At 36.4% G+C, this 13,442-nt stretch overlaps 1 long non-coding RNA gene across 2 annotated transcripts in view; it reads right to left on the reverse strand.

The window, feature by feature from the left end:
• Positions 1–870: 870 nt before the first annotated feature.
• The window catches only part of LOC122224420, a 64,060-nt gene continuing 51,488 nt past the window's right edge, over positions 871–13,442 (reverse strand). For both annotated transcript variants that reach the window (XR_006204775.1, XR_006204774.1), the window contains exon 7: positions 871–996. This is a non-coding gene — a long non-coding RNA (uncharacterized LOC122224420). The remainder of the gene's footprint in view (positions 997–13,442) is intronic.

Raw genomic sequence — 13,442 nt, forward strand, 5'->3', positions numbered from 1 at the left:
GTTAGAGGTATTAAGGCGAGTGAATACAGAAGGTATAGTGAAAGTCCAAATAAGGGAGCCATTGTCTCTGGACAGATGGAGCAGAGTCATCTGGGCTCATAGAAAAAAGGGGTACTTGAGCTTGGTCTTAAATGTGAATGTCTATTGAATAAGGATAAGGAATAGGAAAGAATGGAAAGCAAGTGAAGCGTAGGGCACTGGGGATCATTTCCTATAGGCTGATTTATAGGAGAGGATGTATGAGAGGGATGCAAGGGAAAACCTGAAACCACATATCCTGAGACAGAGTATTTCTAAAGTACGGTTATAAATTAATGTACAGGAAAACCTTGGTTTGTGAGCATAATTCATTCCAGAAACATGCTTGTAATCCAAAGTGCTTGTATATCAGACTGAATTTCCCCATAAGAAATAAGAAATAAGAATTTCCCCATAAGAATCAGATGATTCATTTCACAACCCAAAAATATTCATGTAAAAATGATTACAATACTGTAATAAAATACAAAACAGTAAAGAAAATATAAATTAACCTGCACTTACCTTTGAAAACCTTTGTGGCTGGTGTGAGGGACACAAGAGAGAGGAGGGTTACTGTGTAGCATGACTTTCACCATCACTAACAGAATCACTGCTATCTCTTGGCTCAATGGGATCTTTTTCTGCATGAGGGCCTTTGTGTATATGCTCACACAGATGTCAACTACAGTACAGCATCAATAAACTCTTGTCATATACTGTATTTAATGCAACTGGCAATAAGGCAGCTGAGGAAAGGGTCTATCTGCAGGCAGCCTGACCTAGAATGAAGCAAAGCATTCGAAGCTTACTCTTGTGTGGAAAAGCAAAGGACGGTCCATTGGTGCTTTGAAGTGACAAAAAATACACTAGTGCCAGTTGTGGGCACCTTCCAACATTCTGAAAAATCACTGACTTCTGCCAAACACTATGGCCTGAGATGGAGCATCCGAACATGGGAGTTGATCGCCTACAATCCTGCAGTGAGGAGGAGAGAGAGAGAGAGAGAGGAACTATTGGCTCAGTAGTGATCATGTGACATTCAGCATCATGTACTACTTGTATTGCAAGACACTGCTCATTTATCAAGTTAAAACTTACTAGAAATGTTTGCCCGTCGGGGTGCCTGGGTGGCTCAGTCAGTTAAGCATCCGACTTTGGCTTAGGGTATGATTTCTTGGTTTGTGAGTTTGAGTCCCACATCGGGCTCTGTGCTGGCCACTCGAGGCCTGGAGCCTGCTTCTGACCCTGTGTCTGTCTGTCTGTCTCTCTGCCCCTCCCCCACTCACACTCTGTCTCAAAAATGAATAAGCATTAAAAAAAATTTTTTTAAATGTTTGGTCATCTTGCAGAATACTCACAGAACAAGTTGCATTCCAAGGTTTTACTGCATTTTATATTAAAATTTCTTCCAATATATTAAATTTTGTATTTTTATGTAATTTAATTTTCATAATATTCTTGAAAGAGTAGACAGTATTATTTCCATTTGTAGACTGAAGAACTGAGGTAATCCAACTCAGACAATTTGCTTAGGGGAATTACTGATTATAAATCCTATGTCTTTAAAAAATTTAAATAGTATCAAATATACAAAAAAACCTGAAAATGTAATACACAGAACTTTTTTCCTTGGTTGATTTGATAATAAGTTGCTTACCTGATCCCCCATCATCCCTGAATATTTAGTGCCTGTATATATATTAAACTAAAGACATTGACCTACATATTCATAATACAACCATCAAAATCAGGACATTGAATTGATTACAACATCTAATCCTTAGGCCCCACTCAGGTTTTACCAGTTGCCCCAGTAATGTCCTTTATGGCAAAAGGATCCAGTACAGAATTGCCACTTGCTTTTAGCTGCCATATCTATCTCGTCTCCTACAGTCTGGAATACAACCTTAGTCTTTCCTTGGCTTCTGGAATATCCTTGACACTTCCAAAGATTAAAGACCAGCTGTTTCATGGAAAGGCTTTCAATCTGGGTTTGTCTGAGGTTTTGTCATGATTGTGTTGAGTTTAAAAATCTTTGACAGGTATATCACAAAACTGATACCGTTTCTCTTCTAATTGAATCTTACCAATCATAAGATTGACTGATTGCTCTTGGTCTCATTGCTAAGGTGATTTCTGCCCGACTTCTCTACTGCAGATTTGCTTCTTTGTAATTAAGTACAAAGTATTTTGTGGTCAAAGTACTTTGAGACTATGTATATATGTTCTTTCTCATCAAACTTCACGTTTATTTGGTTGCACTCCTGTGTATTCCTCATTTCCTAGTAAGTTTGTATTTGTTACACTCCTTTCAAGTTGGCTTTGGTTCTTTTTTGGCAAGTTCCCATAATTCTCTGAGCACTTCTGACTGGCACAAGGTGTTCCAAGATCGTCGTGTTCTTCCCTTTCTCCTCAGTACTGGAATCCATACTGGAACCAGTAATGCTCCAAGACACCCTGGTTCTTCTTAGTGGAGAATGGTATAGACAAACCAAGATCATGACTATTGGGATGTCAACTGCTCCCAGGTCTTCTCAGCTAGGGGAAGATATGCATTTATATACATATGTATGTATGTACACACTTTACATATTCTCTATCTAAAAACAATGAGCCATTCACACAGATATAGCCAGGTGTAATCTGATACCACAGGGTTCATTCCAGTTTTCTCCCTTGCCATATTTGCAGCTTCTTTCAGAAAGTGGATATTCTGGCCTCTGTTATCTTTGATGCATTTACTTATTTGGTCAGTCCTGTACTTAACCAGTCTCCCATTGCTGCGCTCACCTCTCCTTCTGATACACTGATCATGTTGACCCCAACATGTGGATACCCTTTTGACTCAGTGTGGGGTTGGCTCTGTTTTTAAGCGTGGCAAGTCTGAAAGCACTAGGTTTAGGTCTCTTGTACTTTGGGTAAAGCTTTGTGAAGGGGTAATTGAGATCTTACCTGTACTCTCCTAATCTTAACTTGTATATTTTTTGGTCAGTTTTTTTCATGTAATTAGGTTTCTTTTTGTTTTTGTACTTTGTATAAAATGATATACATCATTATTGGACAGCTTGTGGCATATTACATAAATATTATACCTAAAATATATACAAGTAGTGAAGCCATGTTTGTGTAGCAACATAAAATGCAAAGATGGTAAAACCAATTTTGTCTGTAATCCTCATTATCAGAGATTGCAGTATAAATTAGAATATTGCACAAATGTGTGATTCTCTAATTTTAAAATTATAGCAAAGACTTTACTATTGGTGTACTAGTTTCTTTTGATTTATAATTGTGTTATTCCTTAAAATTCTTTTTTCTTTCAAACATGCATGAGGAAGAAATTACTAATTAAGGTCATGCGTATGTTTTAAAGATAACAGTAACAGGGCGTCTTACTTTCCTGAACTGCATTACTTTGGAAATCCTTCACAAGCAAGTCAATTTGTTGGAAAGTAGAGCTTCCTGGACATTCCTTTCTTGTGTGCACTTATGTGTTTTATAGGAAGCTTATGTAAATGTGGACACCCTGAACAGTTGTTGACTGATCCCCACACGGATTGATTAGAAGCACACTGACGTTGAAGTTCTTTTACATTTTTGTTCCTTTACATTTTTCATTCATAAGTCTGTCCTGAAATAGCACCTCTGGGAAGCCCTCCTTTTTCACTATTTTTCAGTGACTTGAGGAACAATTTTATAGGAAAAGGTTTTACATCTCTGCCTGTTATGCCTGATAATTCTGGTGGAGTTGGGAGTGTCAGTATGTACCAGACAATATTCAGATCTCATCTGTCTTTCTTCGTGAATCTGGAGATCACTGTTGCATCCATGAGTGGGCAGATCACTGTTAATTCAAAACAAGTTAACAAATTCATTTGTCTAAGAATGCCATGTTGCAGAAATTATCAGTACAAATGAAGGTATATCAGTTTGTGAGGTACAGTTACACTGGAAAGTAATAAGGTTGGCTGGATTGGTTGGATTTTCTACTTTTTAGAAGCTAGGATCCTGAAGCAAAAAAGGTAGAGAACTTTGAGGACCAAATGGTAGGTGAATCATTTGAGTATTCTCCTTACTTTGAATTCTAGCCCATCATTGCCCTCTGGAACTATATGACCCTTAATAGCTGAAAGTGTCTTAACACCTTGTGGTAAAGAATGCACTAAAATAATTTAACTTTTTATCATGGAAAATACCTACTTTGCAGAGGTTTGAAAAGGGTATAACCTCCAGCTTTATCACCCAACTTTGACAATTAACATATGGCCAAATGATTTTAAGTTATAAAGTTTTCTTTTTAAGTTTGTTTACTTATTTTGAAAGAGAGAGAGAGTGCACACATGTGTGTTGAGGAGGAGCAGAGAGGGGAGAGAGAGAATCCCAAGCAGGCTTCATGCTGTCAGTGCAGACGGATGTGGGCCTCGATCTCACAGTGACATCATGATCTGAGCCTATATCAAGAGTCTGACGCTTGATATAGGCAACTGAGTCACCCAAGTGCCCCAAGTTATAAAGTTTTTAAAAAACTCTTTGAATTTTAATGAAATGGGACTCACAACTTTTAGTCTGCTATATTCTCAGAACTAAAATAATTTATATTTAGAGTGATCATGCATATGTAAACTTTGTCTAATAGGGAAAATGAGACATTTCCCTTGAATTCCAGTTTATCATTGCCTTAGGTACAATTGATTCCACTTCTCCCTTTGTTTTGTAAAATCATTAAGATTACTTTCTGGAAAAAAAGTTTTCCCCTAGGCCTAAACAGTAAGTAAAAGAAACAAAAAAACCTGAATACACTGATGATTGTTAGTTACCTGAATTAATCAGAAAGGTTCAAGGTGATATTTTGCATAGCAAGATTCCTTCCCTTCCTGACTTTTTGATATCCTTCTTTCCTGTCTGCACAGCATATCCTCAGAACTTTTTTTCCATTTTTAAAAACTGTGGTAAAATACACGTAACATAAATTTTGTTGACTTCACCATTTTTAAGTGCACAGTTCAGTGGTATTAAATACGATCGTGTGCAACCATCACCACCATCCATCCCCATAACTCTTCATCTTTTATAAAATTGAAACTCTACACCCATTAAACATAACTTCCTATTCTCTCCCTGTACTATGCAACCTCTGGAAACCACCACTATACTGTGTCTCTATAGTTTTGACTACTTTAAATGCTTCATATAAATGGAATCAAATGTGACTTATTTCACTCAGTATAATGTTCTCAAGTTTCATCCATGTTGTGTCATATGGTAGAATTTTTAAAAAATTTTTTTTAATGTTTATTTTTGAGAGAGAGAGAGAGCAAACGAGGGAAGGGCAAAGAGAGAGAGAGAGAGAGAGAGAGAGAGAGAGAGACAGAATCTGAAGCAGGCTCCAGGCTCTGAGCTGTCAACACAGAGCCTGATGTGGGGCTCGAACTCACAAACCACAAGATCATCATGACTGGAGCTGAGGTGGAACACTTAACTGACTGAGCCACCCAGGTGCCCCTAGAATTTCTTTTTTAATGCTGAATAATCCATGTGTGTATTTACCACATTTTGCTTATTGGTTCATCTGTCAGTGGATACTAGGCTTGCTTTCATGTTAAAGCTACTAGGAATAATGCTGCCATGAGCCTAAATGTATAAATCTCTCTTTAAGACCCTGCTTTCAATTCTTCGGTTGTATATCCAGAAGTGGAATTGCTGGATTATATGGTAGTTCTATCTTTCACTTTTTTTTTTTAAAGGAATTGCTACAGTATTTTCTACATTACACACTTGCACTAAAAATATACAAGGATCCAAATTTCTCCAGACCCTCACTAACACTTGTTTTCTGTTTTTGTTTGTGTTTGTTGGTTGGTTTTTGGATAGTAACAATCCACATGGATGTGAGGTGGTATCTTGTAGTTTTGATTTGCGTTTCCTTAATGATTAGTGATGTTGAGGATCTTTTCATGTGCTCATTGGCCATTTGTATATCTTCTTTGGAGAAAGTTGCCCATTTTTTTTTTAATTTTTTTAAACATTTATTTATTATTGAAAGAGAGAGAGAGTCAGAGCGTGAGCAGGGAAGGGTCAGAGAGAGAGGGAGACACAGAATCTGAAGCAGGCTCCAGGCTCTGAGCTGTCAGAATAGAGCCTGATGCGGGGCTCAAACTCACGAGCTGTGAGATCATGACCTGAGCTGAAGTCGGACACTTAACTGACTGAGCCACCCAGGTGCCCCAAATGTTGCCCATTATTGAATTAGGTTGTTTTTTGTTGTTATTGAGTTTTGGGAATTCTGTATATATGCTGGATATTAATCCCTTATCAGATTTGTAAATATTTTCTCCCATTTTGTAGGTTGCCTTTCTGTACTCTTTTGAATAGGTCTTTTATGCACAAAAATTTATTTTCATGAAGTTTCATTTGTCTATTTTTCTTTTGTTACCTGTGCCTTTGCTTTGCTGTCAAGAAATCATTGCCAAATTCAATGTTATAAATCTTTTGTCCTATGTTTTCTTATAAAAATTTTCTTGTTTTAGGTCTTAAATTTAGGTTCTTGATCCATTTGAATTCTTGCATCTGGTGTTAGGTAAAGGTCCAACTTAATTATTTTGCATGTAGATAACTAGGTTTCCCAGCACCATTTGTTGGAAAGACCATCCTTTCCCCATTGAATGGTCTTGGCATCCTTGTCAAACATTCGACCATGTATGTGAGGGTTTATTTTTTAGCTCTCTGTTCTATTACATTGGTCTATATATCTTTATGACAATACCACACTGTTTTGATTATTGTAGCTTTGTAGTAAATTTCAAAATCAGGAAGTGTGAGTTGTCTAGTTTTGTTCTACTTCAAAGTTGTGTAAGCTATTTGGAATCCTTTGAGATTCCATATGAATTTTAGGATGGGGTTTTCTATTTCTACAAAAAAAAAAGTCATTGGGATTTTGACGGGCATTGCATTGAATCTGTGGATCAATTTGGGTGGTATTGACATTTTAGCAATATTAAGTTTTCATATCCAAGAGAATAGGATGTGTTTCAATTTATGTCTTTTAAAATCTTTTCAGCAATGTTTTATAGTTTTCATTGTACAAGTATGCCTCCTTGCTGCTAGTGTAAATGTATTTTCATAATTTTTTTTCAACTCATTGTTTATAGAAATGCAACTGAGTTTTGTGTGTTGACTGTGCTGAATTTAATTTTCATTTATAACAGGTGTGTGTGAGTGTGTGTGTGTGTGTGTGTGTGTGTGTGTGTGTGTGAGTGATCTGTAGGGTTTTATAAATGGCCAGTAGGATTATTATCTGCAAACAGATAATTTTACTTCTTCCCTCATTTTGGATGCTTTTTATTCCTTTTTCCTGCCTAATTGCTCTGGCTAGAAATTCCAGTACTATGTTGATTAGAAGTGGTGAAAGCAGGCATTCCTTGCCTTTTTTTCTTATCTTAGAGGAATAGCTTTTAGTCTTAAATGAGTGTGGTGTTTGCTATGGGTTTTTCATATAAGGCTTTTATTATGTTGAGATTGTTTCTTTCTATTTTTAGTTTTTTGAGTATTGTCATGGAAGGGTATTGAATTTTGTCAAATGCTTTTTATGCATCAATTGAGATGATCATGTGTTTTCCCCCCTTCATTCTGTTGATGTGGTATTACATTAATTTTTCATATGTTGGACCATCCTTGAATTCTAGAAATAAATCTAACATAGTCATGATAAATAATTGTTGCATTATGTTGCTGAATTGTTCGCTACTATTTTGTTGAGAATTTTTGCATCAGTGCACATTGGAGTATTGGCTGGTTAGTTTTCTTGTAATGTCTCTTTGGTTTTGGTATCAGAGTAATGCTGGCCTCCTAGAATGAGTTAGGAATTATTCCCTCTTTGATTTTTTTTTTGAAAGTTTGAGAAGGATTGGTATTCTTCTTTAAATGTTTGATAGAATTCTCTAGTGAAGCCATCAGGTCCAAGGCTTTTGTTTGTTGGGAGGTTTTTGACTAATGATTCAATCCCTTTACTGATTATAGGATTGGTCAGATTTTTTCTTTGTGATTTAGTTTTGGTAGGTTTTGTGTTGTTAGGCATTTGTCCATTTCATCTAGATTATTCAGTTTGTTGGTATAGCATTGTTCATAATACTCATCCTTTTTATTTCTGTAGAATTGGTAGTAATGTCCCTACTTTCATTTCTGATTTTAGTACTTGGAGTGTTCTGTTTTCTTCTTCGTTCATTTAGCTAAAGGTTTGTCAGCTTTGTTCATCTTTTTGAAGAACCAACTTTTGGTTTCATTGATTGTCTTTATTTTCTAGTCTCTAATTTAGCTCTGCTCTGTATTATAGTTCCAGCTTTCAGTTCATTTTGTTCTTCTAGCTCATTATGTTGTTATAGGTTGTTGATTTGAGATTCTTATTTTTTAATGTAAGCAGTTACAGCTGTAAATTCCTATCTTAGCATTGTTTTTACTGCATCCCATAAATTTTAATATTTTGCTTTCATTTTCATTATTTAAATATTTTCTGATTTCCTTTGTGATTTCTTCTTTGATCTGTTGGTTCTTTGAAAGTGTGTTCAATTTCCACAATTCCATGAATTTTCCAGTTTTCCTTGTTTTATTTTTAACTTCATTCTGTTGTGGTCAGAGAATATACTTTGATATTTTAAAAAAATCTTTTGAGATAGGGCACCTGGGTGGTTCAGTCAGTTAAGCATCTGACTTTGGCTCAGGTCATGATCTTGCAGTTTGTGAGTTTGATCCCCACATCGGGCTCTCTGTTGTCAGCACAGAGCCTGCTTCAGATCCTCTGTCTCCCTCTGTCTGCTGCCTCCCCTATGCTCTCTCTCAAAAATATGTAAACATTAAAAAAATCTTTTGAGGCTTAATTCATTTCTTAACATATGGTCTGTCCTAGAAAATGCCCCATGTGCAGTTGAAGAATATGTATTCTGTTGCTGGATAAAGTGTTCTGTATATGTCTATTAAGACTAGTTGGTTTATTGTGTTAAATCTTTGATTTCCTTACATCTGACTGGTGGTTCTATCCATTATTGCGAGTAGAATATTCAAGTCTCTAACTTTTAGAACTTTTTATTTCTCCTTTAAGTCTATCAGTGTTTGTTCCATCTATTTTGATGGTCTGTCCTTAGATACATAAATGTTTATAATTGTTATCTTCTTGCTGTATTGAACCTCTTATTATATAATGTCCTTTTTTTAATTTCTTGTAACCTTTTTTGATTTAAAGTCCATGTTGTTTGATATTAGTATAGTCACCCTTCACTTTTGGTTACTGTTTGCATGGAATATCTTTTTTTCCCCATCTTTTCACTTACAAACTTTTTGTGTCTTTGGATCTTAAGTAAGTCTCTCAGACAACATATAGTTGGATTGTGTTTTTTATCCTTTGCGCCAATGTGACTTTGTTTTTAATGTTTATTTTTGAGAGAGAGAGAGAGAGAGAGAGAGAGAGAAAGAGAGAAAGCGTATGAGAGGGGGAGGGGCAGAGAGAGAGGGAGGCACAGACTCGGAAGCAGGCTCCAGGCTCTGAGCTGTCAGTGTAGAGATTGACATGGGGTTTGAACCCATGAACCGTGAGATCATGACCTGAGCCGAAGTCAGGCACTTAAGCGACTGAGCCATCCAGACATCCCATGCCAATCTGACTTTTGATTGGAGAGTTTAATTTAAAATAATTATTGATAAGGAGAAACTTATCATTGTGCTGTTTCTATATGCCTATGTGCCTTATAGCTTTTTTTGTCACTGATTTCCTGCATTACTGTCATCTTTTGTTGACTTTTTTTTCTTTTTTTAAATTTATTAAAAAATTTTTTTTAATGTTTTTATTTATTTTTGGGACAGAGAGAGACAGAGCATGAGCAGGGGAGGGGCAGAAAGAGCGGGAGACACAGAATCCGAAGCAGGCTCCAGGCTCTGAGCTGTCAGCACCGAGCCCGATATGGGGCTCGAACTCACGGACTGTGAGATCATGACCTGAGCCGAAGTTGGATGCTTAACCGACTGAGCCACCCAGTCGCCCCATTTGTTTTTTCTTTGTAGTGAAATGTTTACCTGCATTTCCCATTTCCTTTTATGTATATTCTGTATTTTCCCTGTGGTTACGTGGAAATTACATTCAATCCTAAAGTTATAACATGAATTTGAATTAGGCCAGCTTAACTTCAATAACATACAAAAAAAAAAAAAAAATCTCTCTTACAGCTCTATCTTCACTCCTTTGGGTTGTTAATGTCAAAAAATTACATCTCTGGGCATTATGTGCCCTAAAACAAACTAGGTTTTAATGCATTCGTCTCTTATGTAGAAAACAAGATTTTGAGTTATGAACCAAAGTTAAAGTAATACTAGCTTTTATATTGATAATTGTTTTTTTCCTTGATGGAACAGTATCTTAAATCATGTAGAAAACAGAAAGTTCAGTTATAAATCATTGTTAATATAATACTGGCTTTTATTATTGCCATGTATTTACCTTTATTGAGGTCTTTATTTCTCTATATGGCCGTGAGTTACTGTCTAGTGTTCTTTTTATTTTACCATGTAGGACTCCCTTGAGAATTTCTTGCAGGGCATATCTAGGTGTCACAGACTCCCCAGCTTTTGTTTGTGTGGGAATGTCTTAATTTCTCCCTCACTTTTGAAGGACAGTTTTGCTGGATATAGGATTCTTGTTTGAGAGGTTTTTTTCTTTTAGCACTTTGGATATATTGGCCCACAGTCTTCTGGGCTCTAAAGTTTCTGATGAGAAATCTGCTTATACCCTTAATGAGGATCCTTTTTTGTGATGATTTACTTCTCTCTTGCTGCTGTCAAGATTTTCTTTAGTTTTGACTTTTGAAAGTTTGAATCAGAGTTCTGCCACAATAGTAGCTGCCCACCTCCTTGTCTGCACTTCTATGATCAGAAGCAGCAATCAGCAATGAGAGCATAGATCCTGAAATTTGGAGGATGGGGTCCTTTTGGCCCACCCTGATTCCTATAAGCTGTATGGAAACTACTGCCTGTCCTGTGACTGGGGTTGGGGAATAGGTTGCTGCTGTTGCACTAAGAGCTGAAGTTGACCTATATTGACTGCAGTTTACCACCCAACTCTTCCCCTGGAAGTTACAAGCCTTCAACCAACTCCAGAGTTCCAAAATAATTAGCATCAGAGAAATTCTGCAGAATTGTTGTCAGGTGGGGAGACAAGATTCCTGCTTCCTATGATGCCATCATCCCAGATCTTCTCCACAGTGAACTTTGTTTGTTTGTTTTTGTTTTTGAAAGACAGAGCATGAGCAGGAGAGGAGCAGAGGGAGAGAGGGAGAATCTCAAGAAGGCTCTGCACTGTCAGCACAGAGCCCCAACGTGGGGCTTGAACCCACGAGACTGTGAGGTCATGACCTGAGCCAAAATGAAGACATGGATGCTTAACTGACTGAGTCACCCAGGCACCCTGTCAACAGAAAGTTTTTGAAGAGCACAAGATCTTCCCACTAGAGCACAGATTGGATATAGCCATACCAGTACTCAATTCTATTTGACTTGGTTTAAAATTTGCTTCTCCTCTTCCCCCTTGGATCCACTCATTCTAGAATCTGATCTTGTAGCTTATATTGCCCTTTTATCATTCAGCTGTTAGCAGAAGACTTCATAAGATGAATATGTCAAAATGGTGTTTTAGCTTAATTTTGAAGGATTGGTAAAATTTAGATTGGGAAAGGTGGGATAGGAATTGGGAAGGATATATTCTAGATCTCCGGAAAGTACAGAACTATATCCAATTAGAATAAAAGTAAATGCCTTTTTATGTGTTAACATGTTTTAAAGTATTGTCTACAATTCAACAATAACCTTAAGAGGTAGATATTGTTATCTCCTTTTTTGGTATAATACTAGTCTTTCTGGTACTTTCTTGGTTTCTCTCCTGGCATCTCTTCCTGTTTAGCATTGGTCCTGGATAAGTGTTCTCATTTGGTTGATGAAATCTGTGCTCATCCTATACAGAGAAGCAAAGTGGCATTCAGACTGATTAATCAGCTTGCCCAACTTACTGGGAAAGAGCCTGATTTTGGCTCATTATTTCAAATTCTAGTAAACAGTATTTTCAAAAACTGTACATTTTCCCATGATGTAGGACGCTTTATTTTATTTTATTTTTTATCTATTTGTTTGTTTATATGCTTATCATCGCCCTTGTTCTCTGAAGAGTAAGATCCAGGAAGCCGGGATTACATCTGTTGTATTTACTAATGCACATCCGATACCTAGTATAACATCGCTATATAATGTTGAATAAATATTTGTTGAATGAATGAACTCAATTACTTTTTTAGTAGGAGTTTTGGACTTGCATTCTAAAAATATTTATATGGCATTAATAAATTTCGTTTCCATCAAGAACAATTCCCAGTTTTTCTTCATAGTAGACTATTGCCACCAGGGACAGAGTAGACTTGATTACTTTGAGTGTTTGTCTCTAATAAAAAGAACCTACTAAAGGTAAAATATGAAAGGACTATAAAAACTGTTTATTTTCCAACCTGTCAGCCAGTTGTTGAATTGATATTTATAAGCAATGGGTAGCATTGAGGAGAAAGAGGCATGTTGGTAATGGGAAGTGAAAGAGTAGTTCTCCCATATTCCAGGAGCAGAACTATGTAGCATCTATGTTCTCTTCTCCTTTTAACATAATCATAGTGTAAATGAGTAATGTGGGAATGACTTGAGGGAATGAGTGTATGTACCCTGTGCAGGTGTCTTTCCATTTTACCTCATTAAAGCATTAGTGTCACATAGTTTGCAATGCAAAAACTTAGGTTGCCCAAAAAACAGAGAGTGGAAATGAGCAGCTGCCTTTGTTCCTTGAGAGAAGTACTTTTTCTTTTAATTGTCAAGTTACTCTGTACACAAAGACTTTTTCCCATAGTAAAGGATTTCATGGCAACTTTTTGTTATTGGTTTAAAAAATATTTTTTAATGTGCTTGGTTTAATAGAGGCAACCCGAATTAATCCTGTGTGCCTGTCTTCACTATGAAGTTCATCATTTAATTTAATCCAGTGTATAACAATAAAATGCTGAGTCAGCATGCTCTCTAGGGTTTTTCTAGTTAGTTTCTTGAATTAAATCATCAGGGATTGTTAAACTACTCAATTGTCTCATAATAAAACATATTCTGAGCCTAAGACATAGAAACAAAAAAAAAAAAAAACCGACCTTTATATTTATCTAAGTGAATGTATCTGAGCAACAACATTTACCATTTCTGAAAAATGTTATTAGAAAATTGCTAAAACTACTACACTAATCAAGAGTATAGAGTGCTGTTAGGGCAAGCAGAGTGAGCCCTAAATGTCATGTTGGACATAGAAGTTTCTTGTCAAAGGCAGCTTTGTGGATGAAATTAGGAAGTCATAAAATCATAATTCCACA

Source organism: Panthera leo, chromosome B4, assembly GCF_018350215.1.
Source record: "Panthera leo isolate Ple1 chromosome B4, P.leo_Ple1_pat1.1, whole genome shotgun sequence".
NCBI classification, from domain to species: Eukaryota; Metazoa; Chordata; class Mammalia; order Carnivora; family Felidae; genus Panthera; species Panthera leo.